The following is a 16,126-nucleotide window of genomic DNA, read 5'->3' as shown; positions in this document are numbered from 1 at the left end:
GGAAAGTATATAGCAATACAAGCCTTTCTCAAGAAACAAGAAAGGTCTCAAATACACAACCTAACCCTACACCTAAAGGAGCTGGACAAAGAACAGCCAATAAAGCCTAAACCCAGCAGGAGAAGAGAAATAATACAGATCAGAGCAGAAATCAATGAAATAGAAACCAAAAGAACAGTAGAACAGATCAACGAAACTAGGAGCTGGTTCTTTGAAAGAATTCACAAGATTGATAAACCCCTGGCCAGACGTATCAAAAAGAAAAGAGAAAGGACCCAAATCAACAAAGTCATGAATGAAAAAGGAGAGATCACAACCAACACCAAAGAAATACAAACAATTATAAGAACATATTATGAGCAACTCTATGCCAGCAAATTAGATAACCTGGAAGAAATGGGTGCTTTCCGAGAGATGTATCAACTATCAAAATTGAACCGGGAAGAAATAGAAAACCTGAACAGACCTATAACCACTAAGGAAATTGAAGCTGTCATCAAAAATCTCCCAACAAACAAAAGCCCAGGGCCAGATGGCTTCCCAGGGGAATTCTATCAGCCATTTAAAGAAGAATTAATACCTATTCTCCTGAAACTGTTCCAAAAAATAGAAATGGAAGGAAAACTTCAAAACTCTTTTTATGAGGCCACCATTACCTTGATCCCCAAACCAGACAAAGACCCCATCAAAAGGAGAATTACAGACCAATATCCTTGAAGAACATGGATGCAAAAATTCTCACCAAAATCCTAGCCAATAGGATCCAACAGTACATTAAAAGGATTATTCACCATGACCAAGTGGGATTTATCCCTGGGCTGCAAGGTTGGTTCAACATCCGCAAATCAATCAATGTGATACAATACATTAACAAAGGAAAGAATAAGAATCATATGATCCTCTCAATAGATGCAGAAAAAGCATTTGACAAAGTACAGCATCCTTTCTTGATCAAAACTCTTCAGAGTATAGGGATAGAGGGTACATACCTCAATATCATAAAAGCCATCTATGAAAAACCTACAGCGAATATCATTCTCAATGGGGAAAAGCTGAGAGCTTTTCCCCTAAGGTCAGGAACGTGGCAGGGATGTCCACTATCACCACTGCTATTCAACATAGCATTAGAAGTCCTAGGCACAGCAATCAGACAACAAAAAGAAATAAAAGGCATCCAGATCGGCAAAGAGGAAGTCAAACTCTCACTCTTTGCAGATGATGTGATACTGTATGTGGAAAACCCAAAAGACTCCACTCCAAAACGGCTAGACCTCATACAGGAATTCAGTAAAGTAGCAGAATATAAAATCCATGCACAGAAATCTGTGGCATTCCTATACAACAACAACAAGACAGAAGAGAGACAAATCAAGGAGTCGATCCCATTTACAATTGCACCCAGAACCATAAGATACCTAGGAATAAATTTAACCAAAGAGGCAAAGGATCTGTACTCAGAAAACTATAAAATACTCATGAAAGAAATTGAAGAAGACACAAAGAAATGGAAAAACGTTCCATGCTCATGGATTGGAAGAACAAACATTGTGAAGATGTCAGTGCTACCTAGAGCAATCTACACATTCAATGCAATCCCCATCAAACACCATCCACCTTTTTCAAAGAAATGGAACAAATAATCCTAAAATTTGTAAGGAACCAGAAGAGACCCCGAATAGCCAGAGGAATGTTGAAAAAGAAAAGCAAAGCTGGCAGCATGACAATTCCGGACTTCCAGCTCTATTACAAAGCTGTCATCATCAAGACAGTATGGTACTGGCACAAAAACAGACACAAAGATCAATGGAACAGAATAGAGAGCCCAGAGATGGACCCTCAACTCTATGGTCAACTGATCTTTGACAAAGCAGGAAGGAATGTCCAATGGCAAAAAGACAGTCTCTTCAACAAATGGTGTTGGGAAAATTGGACAGCCACATGCAGAAGAATGAAACTGGATCATTTCCTTACAGCACACACAAAAATAGACTCCAAATGGTTGAAAGACCTAAATGTGAGACAGGAGTCCATCAAAATCCTAAAGGAGAACACAGGCAGCAATCTCTTCGACCTCAGCCATAGCAACTTCTTCCTAGAAACATCACCAAAGGCAAGGGAAGCCAGGGCAAAAATGAACTATTGGGATTTTATCAAGATAAAAAGCTTTTGCACAGAAAAGAAACAGTCCACAAAACCAAAAGACAACCGACAGAATGGGAGAAAATATTTGCAAATGACCTATCAGATAAAGGGCTAGTATCCAAAATCTATAAAGAACTTATCAAACTCAACACCTAAAGAAGAAATAATCCAATCAAAAATGGGCAGAAGACATGAAGAGACATTTTTCCAAAGAAGACATCCAAATGTCCAACAGACACATGAAAAAGTGCTCACCATCGCTCACCATCAGGGAAATCCAAATCAAAACCTCAATGAGATACCACCTCACACCTGTCAGAATGGCTAAAATTAACAAGTCAGGTAACGACAGATGTTGGCAGGGATGCGGAGAAAGGGGAACCCTCCTGCACTGTTGGTGGGAATGCACGCTGGTTGCAACCACCCTGGAAAACAGTATGGACGTTCCTCAAACAGTTGGAAATAGAGCTACCGTAGGATCCAGCAATTGCACTCCTGGGTATTTACCCCAAAGATACAAATGTAGGGATCTGAAGGGGTACGTGCACCCCAGTGTTTATAGCAGCAATGTCCACAATAGCCAAACTGTGGAAAGAGCCAAGATGTCCATCGACAGATGAATGGATAACGAAGAAGTGGTATATATACACAATGGAATATTATGCAGCCATCCAAAGGAATGAGATCTTGCCATTTGCAACGATGTGGATGGAACTGGAGGGTGTTATGCTGAGTGAAATAAGTCAATCAGAGAAAGACAAGTATCATATGACCTCACTGATATGAGGAATTCTTAATCTCAGGAAACAAACTGAGGGTTGTTGGAGTCGTGGGGGGTGGGAGGGATTGGGTGGCTGGGTGATAGGCATTGGGGAGCGTATGTGCTATGGTGGGCACTGTGAATTGTATAAGACTGAGGAATCACGGATCTGTACTTTTGAAACAAATAATGCAATATATGTTAAGAAAAAAAAAAGAAGAGGAAGATAGCAGGAGGGGAAGAGTGAAGGGGAGTAAGTCGGACGGGGAGACGAACCATGAGAGATGATGGACTCCGAGAAACAAACTGAGGGTTCTAGAGGGGAGGGGTTTGGGGGGATGGGTTAGCCCGGTGATGGGTATTAAAGAGGGCACATTCTGCGTGGAGCCCTGGGTGTTATGTACAAACAATGAATCATGGAACACTACATCAAAAACCAATGACGTAATATATGGTGATTAACATAACAATAAAATTATTTAAAATAAAGAAGTCTGGTTTGATTAGAATAGGGAATCTTCCTACTAAAAGATTGGGATAAATAGTAATATCTGGGCCAAATTCTAGAAAGCTTTAATTGTCATATTAAGGAATTGGAGGGGACACAGATTTGGGGTCAAGTACTTTATGCATATTATCTTGCTTATTTCTCACAATGGTTTTATGGAGTAGGTAAAATTATCCCAGTTTGGGGATAAATAATCTAAGTCTAAAAAGTTACTTACCTAAAGCTATATGGCTAGTTCATGTCAGAGACAAAGTTTAAACCCATGGCTTCTACCACCATAGCCTGGCGTTTTGATGGACCACCGACATTTTCTACACTGGGCCAACTGAGAGCCTCAGTAGATTTTTGGGAAAGGGATTACCTTATCCAAAGCAGCATCTTAAGAAATCAGAGTTAGTGGAAGTGCAGGGTATACCTGGGCTGGCCAAACTAATTTAGGGAAACTCTATAAGTTGGACCCCAAAGCAGATGCCAGAGACTTTAAGGCTTTCTGGTATACTTTTGCAGACAGGACAATTCTTCATTACCAGGGTGTTTGGTATGGCTCACGTCTGAAGGCACCACTATAATTAGTTAATCCTTATTCCAATTTGGAGGGAGGATAATTATAAGTGGGAAGGCTAAACATGCCAACATCCAGATCTCAGGGAAAGTAGGCAGAAAGCAAGATTTTGAATAGTGCTGGAACTATTAATCACCATGTCCATAGCTACTATTGCTCCTAATTGTGTCATCTGAAGTGGCATCTTATTTTGTCATTCACTACTGGCCCCATCTAACCTCACCAAACAAAATCTCTTTGAATATGCATCAATGCTGCAACCTGACATTTAAGATAAATATATCATGGAAAAGATCTTTTTTTGTTCCTGTTGTCTTAATTGTTCTTATTCTTGTCTTTATTGAGGTATAATTAATATACCATATAATTCATCCATTATAAGGGTACAGTTCTGTGATTTTTAGTAAATTATAGTTTTACACTATCACCACAATCCAGTTTTAGAACATTCCATCATCCCATGGGTACGGGGAACACAAAGTTCGGGCAATTTTCAAGTCTGCCCTGACTTTTACTTTCCCTTCTGTGTTGTGTTTACCATGAGCATTTGTGCAGCTTCAAGGTTGTTCAAGAGTGTATGACTGGCTTGAGCCTTCTCAGGTCTCTACTGAGCCTGCACCCAGTCTCAGCCAGGAATATGTTTGTCCCAGCTAAGCAACTGCAGGCCCTCCTTACTTGCCAACCTCTGTGATGAATGTTTCCACAGACAATACTTCCAGATGTGGGCACTGCCCACTTTTCCAAATTGAGTCCTTTGACCATGACAGAGAAATTTCCAATCCTCCTTAGAGTATGGCCTAACCTAACAGACCCCTGCATTCACCAAGCTTGGGGGAAGATGGAACAACCACAGCACATCACAGATTCCCATTCTTTTTACCCAAAGTTCAGCAGTTTTTTAAGCATAGCAGTTTTGAGATTGTTGTATGTCTTTGGTCAATTTCCAAAACACTGAAATGGTTGTGTCAGTCTTGTCCAGCTTTATGTTTGTTTTTTAAAAATAGGATTTACCAATACACTTCTTCCAACATAGAAAAGTAGATTTTAATTGACAAATATTAGTTTTTCAATCATATAACCCTCGTACTGTCAGGCACAATAAATATGGTATTATTTTCATACATCATTGGACTCATTAGATGAACACCTAACTCTGTGTGTGTGTGTGTGTGTGTGTGTGTGTGTGTGTGTGTGTTTTGAAAGGATTAGATGGAGAGCCATTCCTGTACTTAGGGATACTTGCCAAAAGGAAGTGTCTAACAAAGAAAATAATCGGATAGTGTATTTTAGGGAATCACTAGAAAATCATTTATATGGGAAAAATGTTGTCTAGGTTCTGACACTGGCTAGCTCTGTGACTTTGGGAAAAGCACAGCACATCTCTTTGGGCCTTAGAAAGTCAGGCCAGATTATTTAAAGCATCCTTTCCAATTCCAACATAAATTATGGTTCAAATGTTCTTGATATCCTGATTGTATGTTCTGACTCAGACATCAGACTGCTGTAATGTTGCCTCTTTTTTTTTTTTTGTAATGTTGCCTCTTAATCTGCCCTTTATTTTATAATACTGGTAGTTAATTGAGTGCTTAGTATGTGCTAGGCCCAATGTTGTGATCTTCATACACATTATGTCACTCAGTCCTCACAACAACCTTATTATGTGATTCATACTGTTATTGAATGCCCAACATTGAACAAGCATGGTCCAGGTTCTGGGGATATAGCAGTGAAAACCAGGTAGAAATCCATGCCCTCTAGGGCTTATATTCTGGTAGCAAGAAACAGACAATATTCTATAAATTAAATCAGGAAAGGGGATGAGTTTTGGGGTGAAGGATTCACTTAGAAGAATTTAAGCTCTGAGATATATCAGTATTACCTTCTTCCATTTGCATTTTTAAAAACTGAGACACAATGAGATGAAGTAATTTGTCTATACCATAAAGTTGGAACTTGAAGCCAAACCTTTGTAGAAGCCAAAAAATGGACTCTAAAGCAGTCCTGGCTAGGGAAATATTTTATTCACCTATATATTCATTTACTAAATTCTTACAAAGCCATTCTTTAATCCTATAAATATCTGATGAGTACCTTCTGCCTGTCAGGCTCTATACTGGGTGCTGGAGACAGAAAGATGAATACCAAACACACCTTGTCCCTGAGAAATATTCAATGTAGTGGGCAACACAAATGTAAAAACTAATAATGGCAATGATGGTAAGAGACTTGATATAATAGAAGTAGTGGGTAGAGATGGGGCACAAGGGAGGAAACAAATCCTTAAGTCAAAGACATCTTGAATTGAGAATCAAAATATGGATACAGAGACTGAGACACATGATGAGTCCTGACAGTTTTGTGTGGTTCCAGATGACAAGAGCACAGAATCAGCCTAAGAAGAACAGAAGGAGTAGTGATGGAGAAAGAAGGAGAGGTAGGTGGAGGCTGACCCAGGAGTGCCTTGAATGCCAACCTAAAGAATTTGGACTTTATCCTGAGGGCAGTGAGGAACCAGGCAGGAAGGATCATGATCATTTTGTCACTTAGCTCTTCCATCTCCAGGCTGCACCTGCTAATGACAGCAGATCTAGAAGTCAGGTTAACTCCTGCCTGTCTTTCCAGTTGGCTTTTTTTTCCCTTATAGACAAAGATAATTGTTAGCCAAAAGTACCTGAAGGAAGATTACCACCACAACACCATATATAAGAATGAGAATGCCATAGAAATGCCTAGAAAAGCTGGTCTGTCTGATCTTAACAACTAACACAGTCTCTAGAGTTGGCAAAGACTATAGGGGTCACATTCAAATTTAGCAAATATATTAGGAATCTCCTATGGGCAAGGACCTAAATTGTATAGACCAATATCTTCTCTTAACATTCCAGAAATACAACTTTTCAGCCTCTGCTCACACATTTCTTGAGGCAGCCTGAGCCCCATATCCAAGAGAAAAAATTTCCACCATTCCCGGAAAGAGCCACGTCCCCGTAACCTTTCTCCTTGACTCTAGCTCCTCCCTCTGGGTCTGCTTCCCTTGTACTTGCTTCTATAGCCCTGGGACATGTCTGTGAAGACAGCAAGCCAGTGACTACACCCCCCTCATGAGTCCTCTCCAGGCTAGTCCCTTCCTTCCTCCTCTGCCCCCATAATTCTACATTTCTGCAAATTCTGTGGTTTCTAAACTTTGTGCCTTCTTTGTTGTTCTCTGGACATAATCTAGGTTGTTAACTTCTTTTATAAAATATCAGAACTGAATGTAAAATTTTATAGGCAATATAAGCCTCCTACAGCAGAATAGGATTATTGTCTCTCTTGCTCTGAATGCTAAATCTCTAGAAATGTAACAAGAGTTTATATTAGCTTCTTTTAGCAGTGAAGTCTTCCTGTAGTTGATTTTTGTTGTCATTAAATAAGGCTATTTAATTCCTCTGATTTTTTTAAATGGACCTTTTATTTTTAAATAATTTTAGATTTAGAAAAAAACAAGTTGTTGGGGCGCCTGGGTGGCTCAGTTGGTTAAGCGACTGCCTTCGGCTCAGGTCATGATCCTGGAGTCCCAGGATCGAGTCCCACATCGGGCTCCCTGCTCAGCAGGGAGTCTGCTTCTCCCTCTGACCCAACCCCTTCTCATGCTCTCTCTCTCTCTCATTCTCTCTCTCAAATAAATAAAATCTTTAAAAAAAAAAAAAAACAAGTTGACCACCTGTGGGTGCCATCATGGCAGACACAGCCAGTCAGGTGCTCCTGAGCTCCGGTCTCACCTTGTGTCCCAGCTACTCATGTACATGAAAGTGCTCATCCAGGTGGAATATAAGCCTCTTCCTCCAACAATAGGACAAAATATTTTGGGGCAACAATTATGTCAGCTTCCTGGTCTGTTTTGTTATGCTTAGCAGTTTGTGAGCATTGATGGGAAGCATGGGTTGTTCATAGTCTTAACTCCAAGACTGTGTTCAGGAGTCCTTGGAACTGGTCCATGGTAATGTTTTACAGCTTTACCAGTAGTGTGAAAAGGTTGAGGAAATAGAACCTGGAAATGTACAGAAAGAAGTCACATCTTCCTTCAACCAAGTTATCAAGGAGAAAAATCGAGAGACAATGGCTTGTTCTGCTGCTGCCCTCATCACACATCCTTTTCACGTGATCACTCTGAGATCTGTGGTACAATTCACTGGCAAAGAACCCAAGTACTGTGGACTTTGTGACTCCATAGTAACCATGTTTCAGGAAGAGGGCATCCTAGGATTTTTGTGGGTCTTATTCCTCACCTCCTAGGTGACATCATTTCTTTGTGGCTCTGAAACTCACCAGCCTACCTTGACAATACCTATGCACTGGACAGTGGGGTTTTCACCATGTATAAAATGAAAGTTATTCCCAAGCTGTCATAGGATTTTTTTGCCAATATGTTGACCTACAGCTTTGTGCTTATCTCTAATCTTATGGCTGTCAACAACTGTGGGCTTGCTGGTGGATCCCTTCCTTACTCCCCAATATATACTTCTTGGATAGATTGCTGGTGTATGCTACAAAAAGAGAGAAATATGAACTGAGGAAATTGTTTGTTTTTCCAAAAGTTCCCCTTTGGGAAGACTTATTGTTGTAACCTAAGAATGTTAATTTGAAGATGTGGGGCAGGGACAGTGACATTACTATTGTCCCAGATGCACAGAATTGTGGGAGAGAATGTTGATTTCTATATAGTGTGGCATACTTTTTAAATAATCATTTAATCTTGAGAAAATGGAAAAAAAATTGAAAGGATAATTTTACCAAGTTTCCTCTAATGTTAGAATCATATACAACCATGGAGCATTTGTCAAAACAAATAAATTAACATTGATAAAATTACTATTCACTAAACTACAAAATTATATTCAGATTTCATCAGTTTTTCCACTGATGTTCTTTTTCTGTCCCAGGATCCAATCCAGGATACCACATTAGCCTATAAATTTTACAAGTATAATTGTGACCCCTTACGGTTGTCCTACTATTGGTTTTAATCCTTTGTTCTAACTTGCTGTGATCATTTTGATTCTTGGATTCTCTTATCTGTATTATCAGTGTCTTCACTAAGATTTTTAAAAATATATACTTTTTAAGCATTAATTTAAATATATAAGTGTTTAGTAAGATTGAGACCTGAGACCAAGGACAGAGATCCATGCATATTACCAGAGACTTCTCTGGAATGCCTAGATTAGCATTTTTTAAAATCAATTCTATATCAGTCCCTGAGTTTGATTATGCTACTAACTGCAGTAGCATAAGTCATCTAAGTGAACAAGGTTTTACCTGCCTCCAAGTCAACTCAGTTAAATTCAATTTAGTTTAGGAGCAAAGTGGGCAAGTGTAAGGAGATTGGAAGAATTTAAGATTTGGAGCCTGGCAGCTTCTACAACAGTCCTTATGTGGACTTGTGAAGAAAAGCCAAGATCTCAGAAAGTAGCTAGAGGGAACTGATGGCCCTGTAAACAGGCAAGTTAGAGGACAGAAGACAGTAACACAGAAAAGAAACTAGAGAGGGCCAGCACCATTCTTATCAGCAGGGTAACTTCAAAATAAAGTAGCTCCCTTCCATTCTTTCTATTCCTTCCGCATTGTTCTTTCTTCCCCTTTGAAGTAAAACATCATGGAATTGCAGCTGGCAACATGATGAAACAAATGTATGAAAAATAATTACATCTTTTTGGCTGAGTTTTAAATTGAGTAATTGTTTGAAGTTAGTAATCTCAATTATCATTCCCTAATCCACCTCTCAGGAGAGTTCTGTGGACCCCCATCTGCACCAAACCTTGTCCTGATCAGACAATCTAAATTAAACAAGCTTAGTAGTTTTGGCTCCCTTCCAGCAGGCCACTTCACAAGTCACTACTCTCTTGGCATTGTTTTTGCTATTCCCTCCAAAAAGGGTCTCAATTAATTGGAGGCAGATATATCCTCCCAGCATCTGGTGAGGGACTTCCAACTTACCCAACTGCTACAGGTAGCTCATCCATTCCAAACCTCAGCCCTGGGTGAGCAAGGGCCTGAAGAGGAGATACTGGGAATTGTGACCCTGGGTTCTCCACTGCTAGAACAAGGAGGCACATGTCTAATTTACTCATGCTGCAGAGACAGACTCAGATTACGATACACCTGCTCCAGACCTGGGTTTTCTAGTCCAGTGATGTATCACCATCACTCCAGTTGCCCATGCCAGAAACCTGTCCTATTTAACTTCTTTTCATTCACTCCTTGCATGCTATCTGTTACCAAGTATGATTGAGGCTATAACTCAATATCCTTAGAATCTATCCCTTCCTTTAAAAAGATAAAAAAAAAAAAAAAAGAATCTATCCCTTCCTTATCTCTGCTGCCAATGCCCTAGTTCAAACTATCAGCATCTCTCAGGGAATTACAACAGCTTCTTTAGCCAACAGGTATGAGATGTGAGGTGAAAAGGCCTCTATGCTCTCTCTCTATTCTGCTCACCTAATTACGTCAGCATTACAGTGGCTGCCATAAAGTCCCATCCTTTCTCCTAACCTTGTGTTTCCCTCACTGCCTCACTGATCCTCTGGTACCTGCCTACCCAAGAGACAGTAGACTTTTCAATGAACACTACTCAGCTAGCTTGGCAGATGGCATCCTTGGTGCTAACAGATTGCTATTTTTAGGCCATTTTTTCCTCTTCCTTTTATAAAAAGACATGTTTTGAGCCTTATGCCATCAATCTATATAACCCTCTGCCATTCCTTATTGCTGTCATCTGCTGACTTCTTGGACAATTCCCTCAATCATGGAGAGCTTTGGTCCATAATTGTCTTTTCTGCTACTCTGCTGCCACCATATTGAATAATTGGAGTATCCATGAAAATGACTCAACTGAACACCCTGTCCTCTCAGTGGATTAAGATAAAATAACAAATTCTTAACCTGGTCTACAAGATCCTGCATAATCTGGCCTCTGCCTGCTTTTTCAGCCTGTCTCATATTCCTGTCATTTTGCTCTCTCTGCTCTACCCACACTGGCCTCCCTACAGTTCTTTCTTTCAGCCATGGATTTTCTCTCCAACTTGTATACAGACTGGCCTATGTACCTGAAATGTTCCTTCTTGATGGCCCTTTGCCTAGCTACTTTCTATTCTGCTTTCAGGATCCAATTTGAACATCACTTCCTCCTGGGATTCTTCCCTGATATACTATTCCCCAGACTAGTTTGAGAACTTCTGTTACATGAGTCTATAATATACTGTTTCCCCTTTAAAACACTTGTCACTCTTTTGATTACTCATTCTCTATCTATTTTCCTCCATTCATACGTTTAGGGAATATTTTTGTATTTAGGGTATGTATAAGAGTGGGGGCAGGTGGAGAGGCATGCAGTTACAGCCAAAATTCCTTCTGGTACCTCTTGGTATGGTCATACTTTTCACTTTCTCTGAAGCCATATTTCCATTTTGTTAAATCAGAAGGTATATAACATTAGGACACAAGGTCATTTCTTTTATGTGAGTCAGAGAATGTCAAAGCCAACAAGAACCTTAAGTTCTTCAAGTCCTGAGATTTAAAACCATGTTATCTATATCCTTAAGGAGGGATTTAGGCTATGAACATGCCTAAAGGCATGCCATTGAGGAGGCAGGAAAAAGAGGGACGTCTGTGAAGTCAGGGCTTTGGCCTCTTTTATATTCCCTGCCGTGCACACCATGCATGCCAGGCCCTATTCACTGGCCTTCCTTATAGACTTAGTTTAAAGAAAGGACTCAGCTGTTAACAGTGTTTTCAAACTTCTCTCTCTTCCTGCAGCTGGAAACATTGGGGCCCAGAGAGGGGAGGGAACTTTCCTGAGTCACCCAGTGAGTTAGTGGGACAGTGCTAGCTGGAAGCCCAGCTGGTAACACCTCAATTGTCCACTGTAGCCCACTGCCTCTCACTCCCAAATCTGTCAGAAAACTGCAAAGTTTTCTTATTTGTCTATTCTTTCTGCAAACATTAACTAAATACCTACAAGGCAGTGAGAATAAAATTAGATACCTAAGTCCGTAGTGTGAGCTGTATGGTTTAAAATCCTGACTCTGCCACTCATTAACTATGTAACCTTAGACCAATTATTTAACCACTCTTCCCTCACAGATTAGTGCTCCCCATCCCCCCGCTTCAAAAAATATCCATAGAAACTCCCTATCCAGTTATAATTTAACTAGGAAGATGATCAGGGCTAGAGCCATACTGGGGTTTTAATTTTGGCTCAGCCACTTATATCTTTGACATGTCAAATAACCTTTTTTTTCCTTTATGCCTCTTTTTAAAAAATTTTTTATTGTTATGTTAATCACCATACATTACATCATTAGTTCTTGATGTAGTGTTCCATGATTCATTGTTTGTGCATAACACCCAGTGCTCCACGCAGAATGTGCCCCTCTTTAATACCCATCACCAGGCTAACCCATCCCCCCACCCTCCTCGCCTCTAGAACCCTCAGTTTGTTTTTCAGAGTCCATCCTCTCTCATGGTTTGTCTCCCCCTCTGACTTACGCCCCTTCGTTCTTCCCCTCCTGCTGTCTTCTTCTTTTTCTTTTTTCTTAACCTATGTTGCATTATTTGTTTCAGAAGTACAGATCTGTGAATCAACAGTCCTGCACAATTCACAGCGCTCACCATAGCACATACCCTCCCCAATGTCTATCACGCAGCCGCCCCATCCTTCCCACCCCCCACCACTCCAGCAACACTCAGTTTGTTCCCTGAGATTAAGAATTCCTCATATCAGTGAGGTCATATGATACTTGTCTTTCTCTGATTGACTTATTTCACTCAGCATAACACCCTCCAGTTCCATCCACGTCGTTGCAAATGGCAAGATCTCATTCCTTTGGATGGCTGCATAATATTCCATTGTGTATATATACCACTTCTTCTTTATCCATTCATCTGTCGATGGACATCTTGGTTCTTTCCACAGTTTGGCTATTGTGGACATTGCTGCTATAAACATTGGGGTGCACGTACCCCTTCGGGTCCCTACATTTGTATCTTTGGGGTAAATACCCAGTAGTGCAATGGCTGGATTGTATGGTAGCCCTATTTTCAACTTTTTGAGGAACGTCCATACTGTTTTCCAGGGTGGTTGCACCAGCTTGCATTCCCACCAACAGTGTAGGAGGGTTCCCGTTTCTCCGCATCCCCGCCAACATCTGTCCTTTCCTGACTTGTTAATTTTAGCCATTCTGAGGGGTGTGAGGTGGTATCTCATTGAGGTTTTGATTTGGATTTCCCTGATGCCGAGCGATGGTGAGCACTTTTTCATGTGTCTGTTGGACATTTGGATGTCTTCTTTGGAAAAATATCTGTTCATGTCTTCTCCCCATTTCTTAATTGGATTATTTGTTCTTTGGGTGTTGAGTTTGAAAAGTTCTTTATAGATTTTGGATACTAGCCCTTTATCTGATAGGTCATTTGCAAATATTTTCTCACATTCTGTCGGTTGTCTTTTGGTTTTGTGGACTATTTCTTTTGCTGTGGAAAAGCTCTTTATCTTGATGAAATCCCAATAGTTCATTTTTGCCCTTGTTTCCCTTGCCTTTGGCGATGTTTCTAGGAAGAAGTTCCTGCGGCTGAGGTCGAAGAGGTTGCTGCCTGTCTTCTCCTTTAGGATTTTGACGGATTCCTGTCTCACGTTTAGGTCTTTCAACCATTTGGAGTCTATTTTTGTGTGTGCTGTAAGGAAATGGTCCAGTTTCATTCTTCTGCATGTGGCTGTCCAATTTTCCCAACACCATTTGTTGAAGAGACTGTCTTTTTGCCATTGGAGAGTCTTTCCTGCTTTGTCGAAGATTAGTTAACCATAGATTTGAGGGTCCATTTCTGGGCTCTTGATTCTGTTCCGTTAATCTATGTGTCTGTTTTTGTGCCAGTACCATACTGTCTTGATGATGACAGCTTTGTAATAGAGCTGGAAGTCCGGAATTGTCATGTCACCAGCTTTGCTTTTCTTTTTCAATATTCCTCTGGCTATTCGGGGTCTCTTTTGGTTCCATACAAATTGTAGGATTATTTGTTCCATTTCTTTGAAAAAGGTGGATGGTATTTTGATGGGGATTGCATTGAATGTGTAGATTGCTCTAGGTAGCCCTGACATCTTCACAATGTTTGTTCTTCCAATCCATGAGCATGGAAAGTTTTTCCATTTCTTTGTGTCTTCCTCAATTTCTTTCATGAGTATTTTATAGTTTTCTGAGTACAGATCCTTTGCCTCTTTAGTTAAATTTATTCCTAGGTATCTTATGGTTTTGGGTGCAATTGTACATGGGATCGACTCCTTGATTTGTCTCTCTTCTGTCTTGTTGTTGGTGTATAGGAATGCCACTGATTTCTGTGCATGGATTTTATATCCTGCTACTTTCCTGAATTCCTGTATGAGTTCTAGCCGTTTTGGGGTGGAGTCTTTTGGGTTTTCCACATACAGTATCATATCATCTGCAAAGAGTGAGAGTTTGACTTCCTCTTTGCCGATCTGGATGCCTTTGATTTCTTTTTGTTGTCTGATTGCTGTGGCTAGGACTTCTAATACTATGTTGAATAGCAGTGATGAGCGTGGACAGCCCTGCCACGTTCCTGACGTTAGGGGAAAAGCTCTCAGCTCTTCCCCATTGAGAATGATATTCGCTGTAGGTTTTTCAAAGATGGCTTTTATGATATTGAGGTATGTACCCTCTATCCCTATACTCTGAAGAGTTTTGATCAAGAAAGGATGCTGTACTTTGTCAAATGCTTTTTCTGCATCTATTGAGAGGATCATATGATTCTTGTTCTTCTTTTGTTAATGTACTGTATCACGTTGATTGATTTGCGGATGTTGAACCAGCCTTGCAGCCCAGGGATAAATCCCACTTGGTCATGGTGAATAATCCTTTTAATGTACTGTTGGATCCTATTGGCTAGGATTTCGGTGAGAATTTTTGCATCCATTTTCTTCAAGGATATTGGTCTGTAATTCTCCTTTTTGATGGGGTCTTTGTCTGGTTTTGGGATCAAGGTAATGGTGGCCTCATAAAAAGAGTTTTGAAGTTTTCCTTCCATTTCTATTTTTTGGAACAGTTTCAGAAGAATAGGTATTAATTCTTCTTTAAATGGCTGATAGAATTCCCCTGGGAAGCCATCTGGCCCTGGGCTTTGTTTGTTGGGAGATTTTTGATGACTGCTTCAATTTCCTTAGTGGTTATAGGTCTGTTCAGGTTTTCTATTTCTTCCCGGTTCAATTTTGGTAGTTGATACATCTCTCGGAAAGCACCCATTTCTTCCAGGTTATCTAATTTGCTGGCATAGAGTTGCTCATAATATGTTCTTATAATTGTTTGTATTTCTTTGGTGTTGGTTGTGTTCTCTCCTCTTTCATTCATGACTTTGTTGATTTGGGTCCTTTCTCTTTTCTTTTTGATACATCTGGCCAGGGGTTTATCAACTTGTGAATTCTTTCAAAGAACCAGCTCCTAGTTTCGTTGATCTGTCTATTGTTCTTTTGGTTTCTATTTCATTGGTTTCTGCTCTGATCTTTATTATTTCTCTTCTCCTGCTGGGCTTAGGCTTTATTTGCTGTTCTTTGTCCAGCTCCTTTAGGTGTAGGGTTAGGTTGTGTATTTGAGACCTTTCTTGTTTCTTGAGAAAGGCTTGTATTGCTATATACTTTCCTCTCAGGACGGCCTTTGCTGTATCCCAAAGATTTTGAACAGTTGTGTTTTCATTTTCATTGGTTTCCATGAATTTTTTAAATTCTTCTCTAATTTCCTGGTTGACCCTTTCATTCTTTAGTAGGATGCTCTTTAGCCTCCATGTGTTTGAGTTCTTTCCGAGTTTCCTCTTGTGATTGAGTTCTAGTTTCAAAGCATTGTGGTCTGAAACATGCAGGGAATAATCCCAATCTTTTGGTCCCGGTGAGACCTGATTTGTGACCTAGGATGTGATCTATTCTGGAGAATGTTTCATGGGCACTAGAGAAGAATGTGTATTCCGTTGCTTTGGGATGGAATGTTCTGAATATGTCTGTGGAGTCCATTTGGTCCAGTGTTTCATTAAAAGTCTTTATTTCCTTGTTGATCTTTTGCTTAGATGATCTGTCCATTTCAGTTAGGGGGGTGTTAGAGTCCCCCATTATTATTGTATTGTT

At 40.2% G+C, this 16,126-nt stretch overlaps 1 protein-coding gene and 1 pseudogene across 1 annotated transcript in view; both read left to right on the top strand.

Moving 5' to 3' along the window:
* LOC113933182 (BEN domain-containing protein 5) overlaps window positions 1-16,126 on the top strand; it is a 1,542,215-nt gene that overhangs the window by 1,043,131 nt on the left and 482,958 nt on the right. The gene's annotated exons all lie outside the window — the stretch shown is intronic.
* LOC113933209 lies at window positions 7,690-8,597 on the top strand (annotated as a pseudogene).

The sequence above is a fragment of the Zalophus californianus genome, chromosome 4 (assembly GCF_009762305.2).
Source record: "Zalophus californianus isolate mZalCal1 chromosome 4, mZalCal1.pri.v2, whole genome shotgun sequence".
In the NCBI taxonomy this organism is placed as follows: domain Eukaryota; kingdom Metazoa; phylum Chordata; class Mammalia; order Carnivora; family Otariidae; genus Zalophus; species Zalophus californianus.
This window is presented reverse-complemented; position numbering and strand designations above follow the sequence as displayed.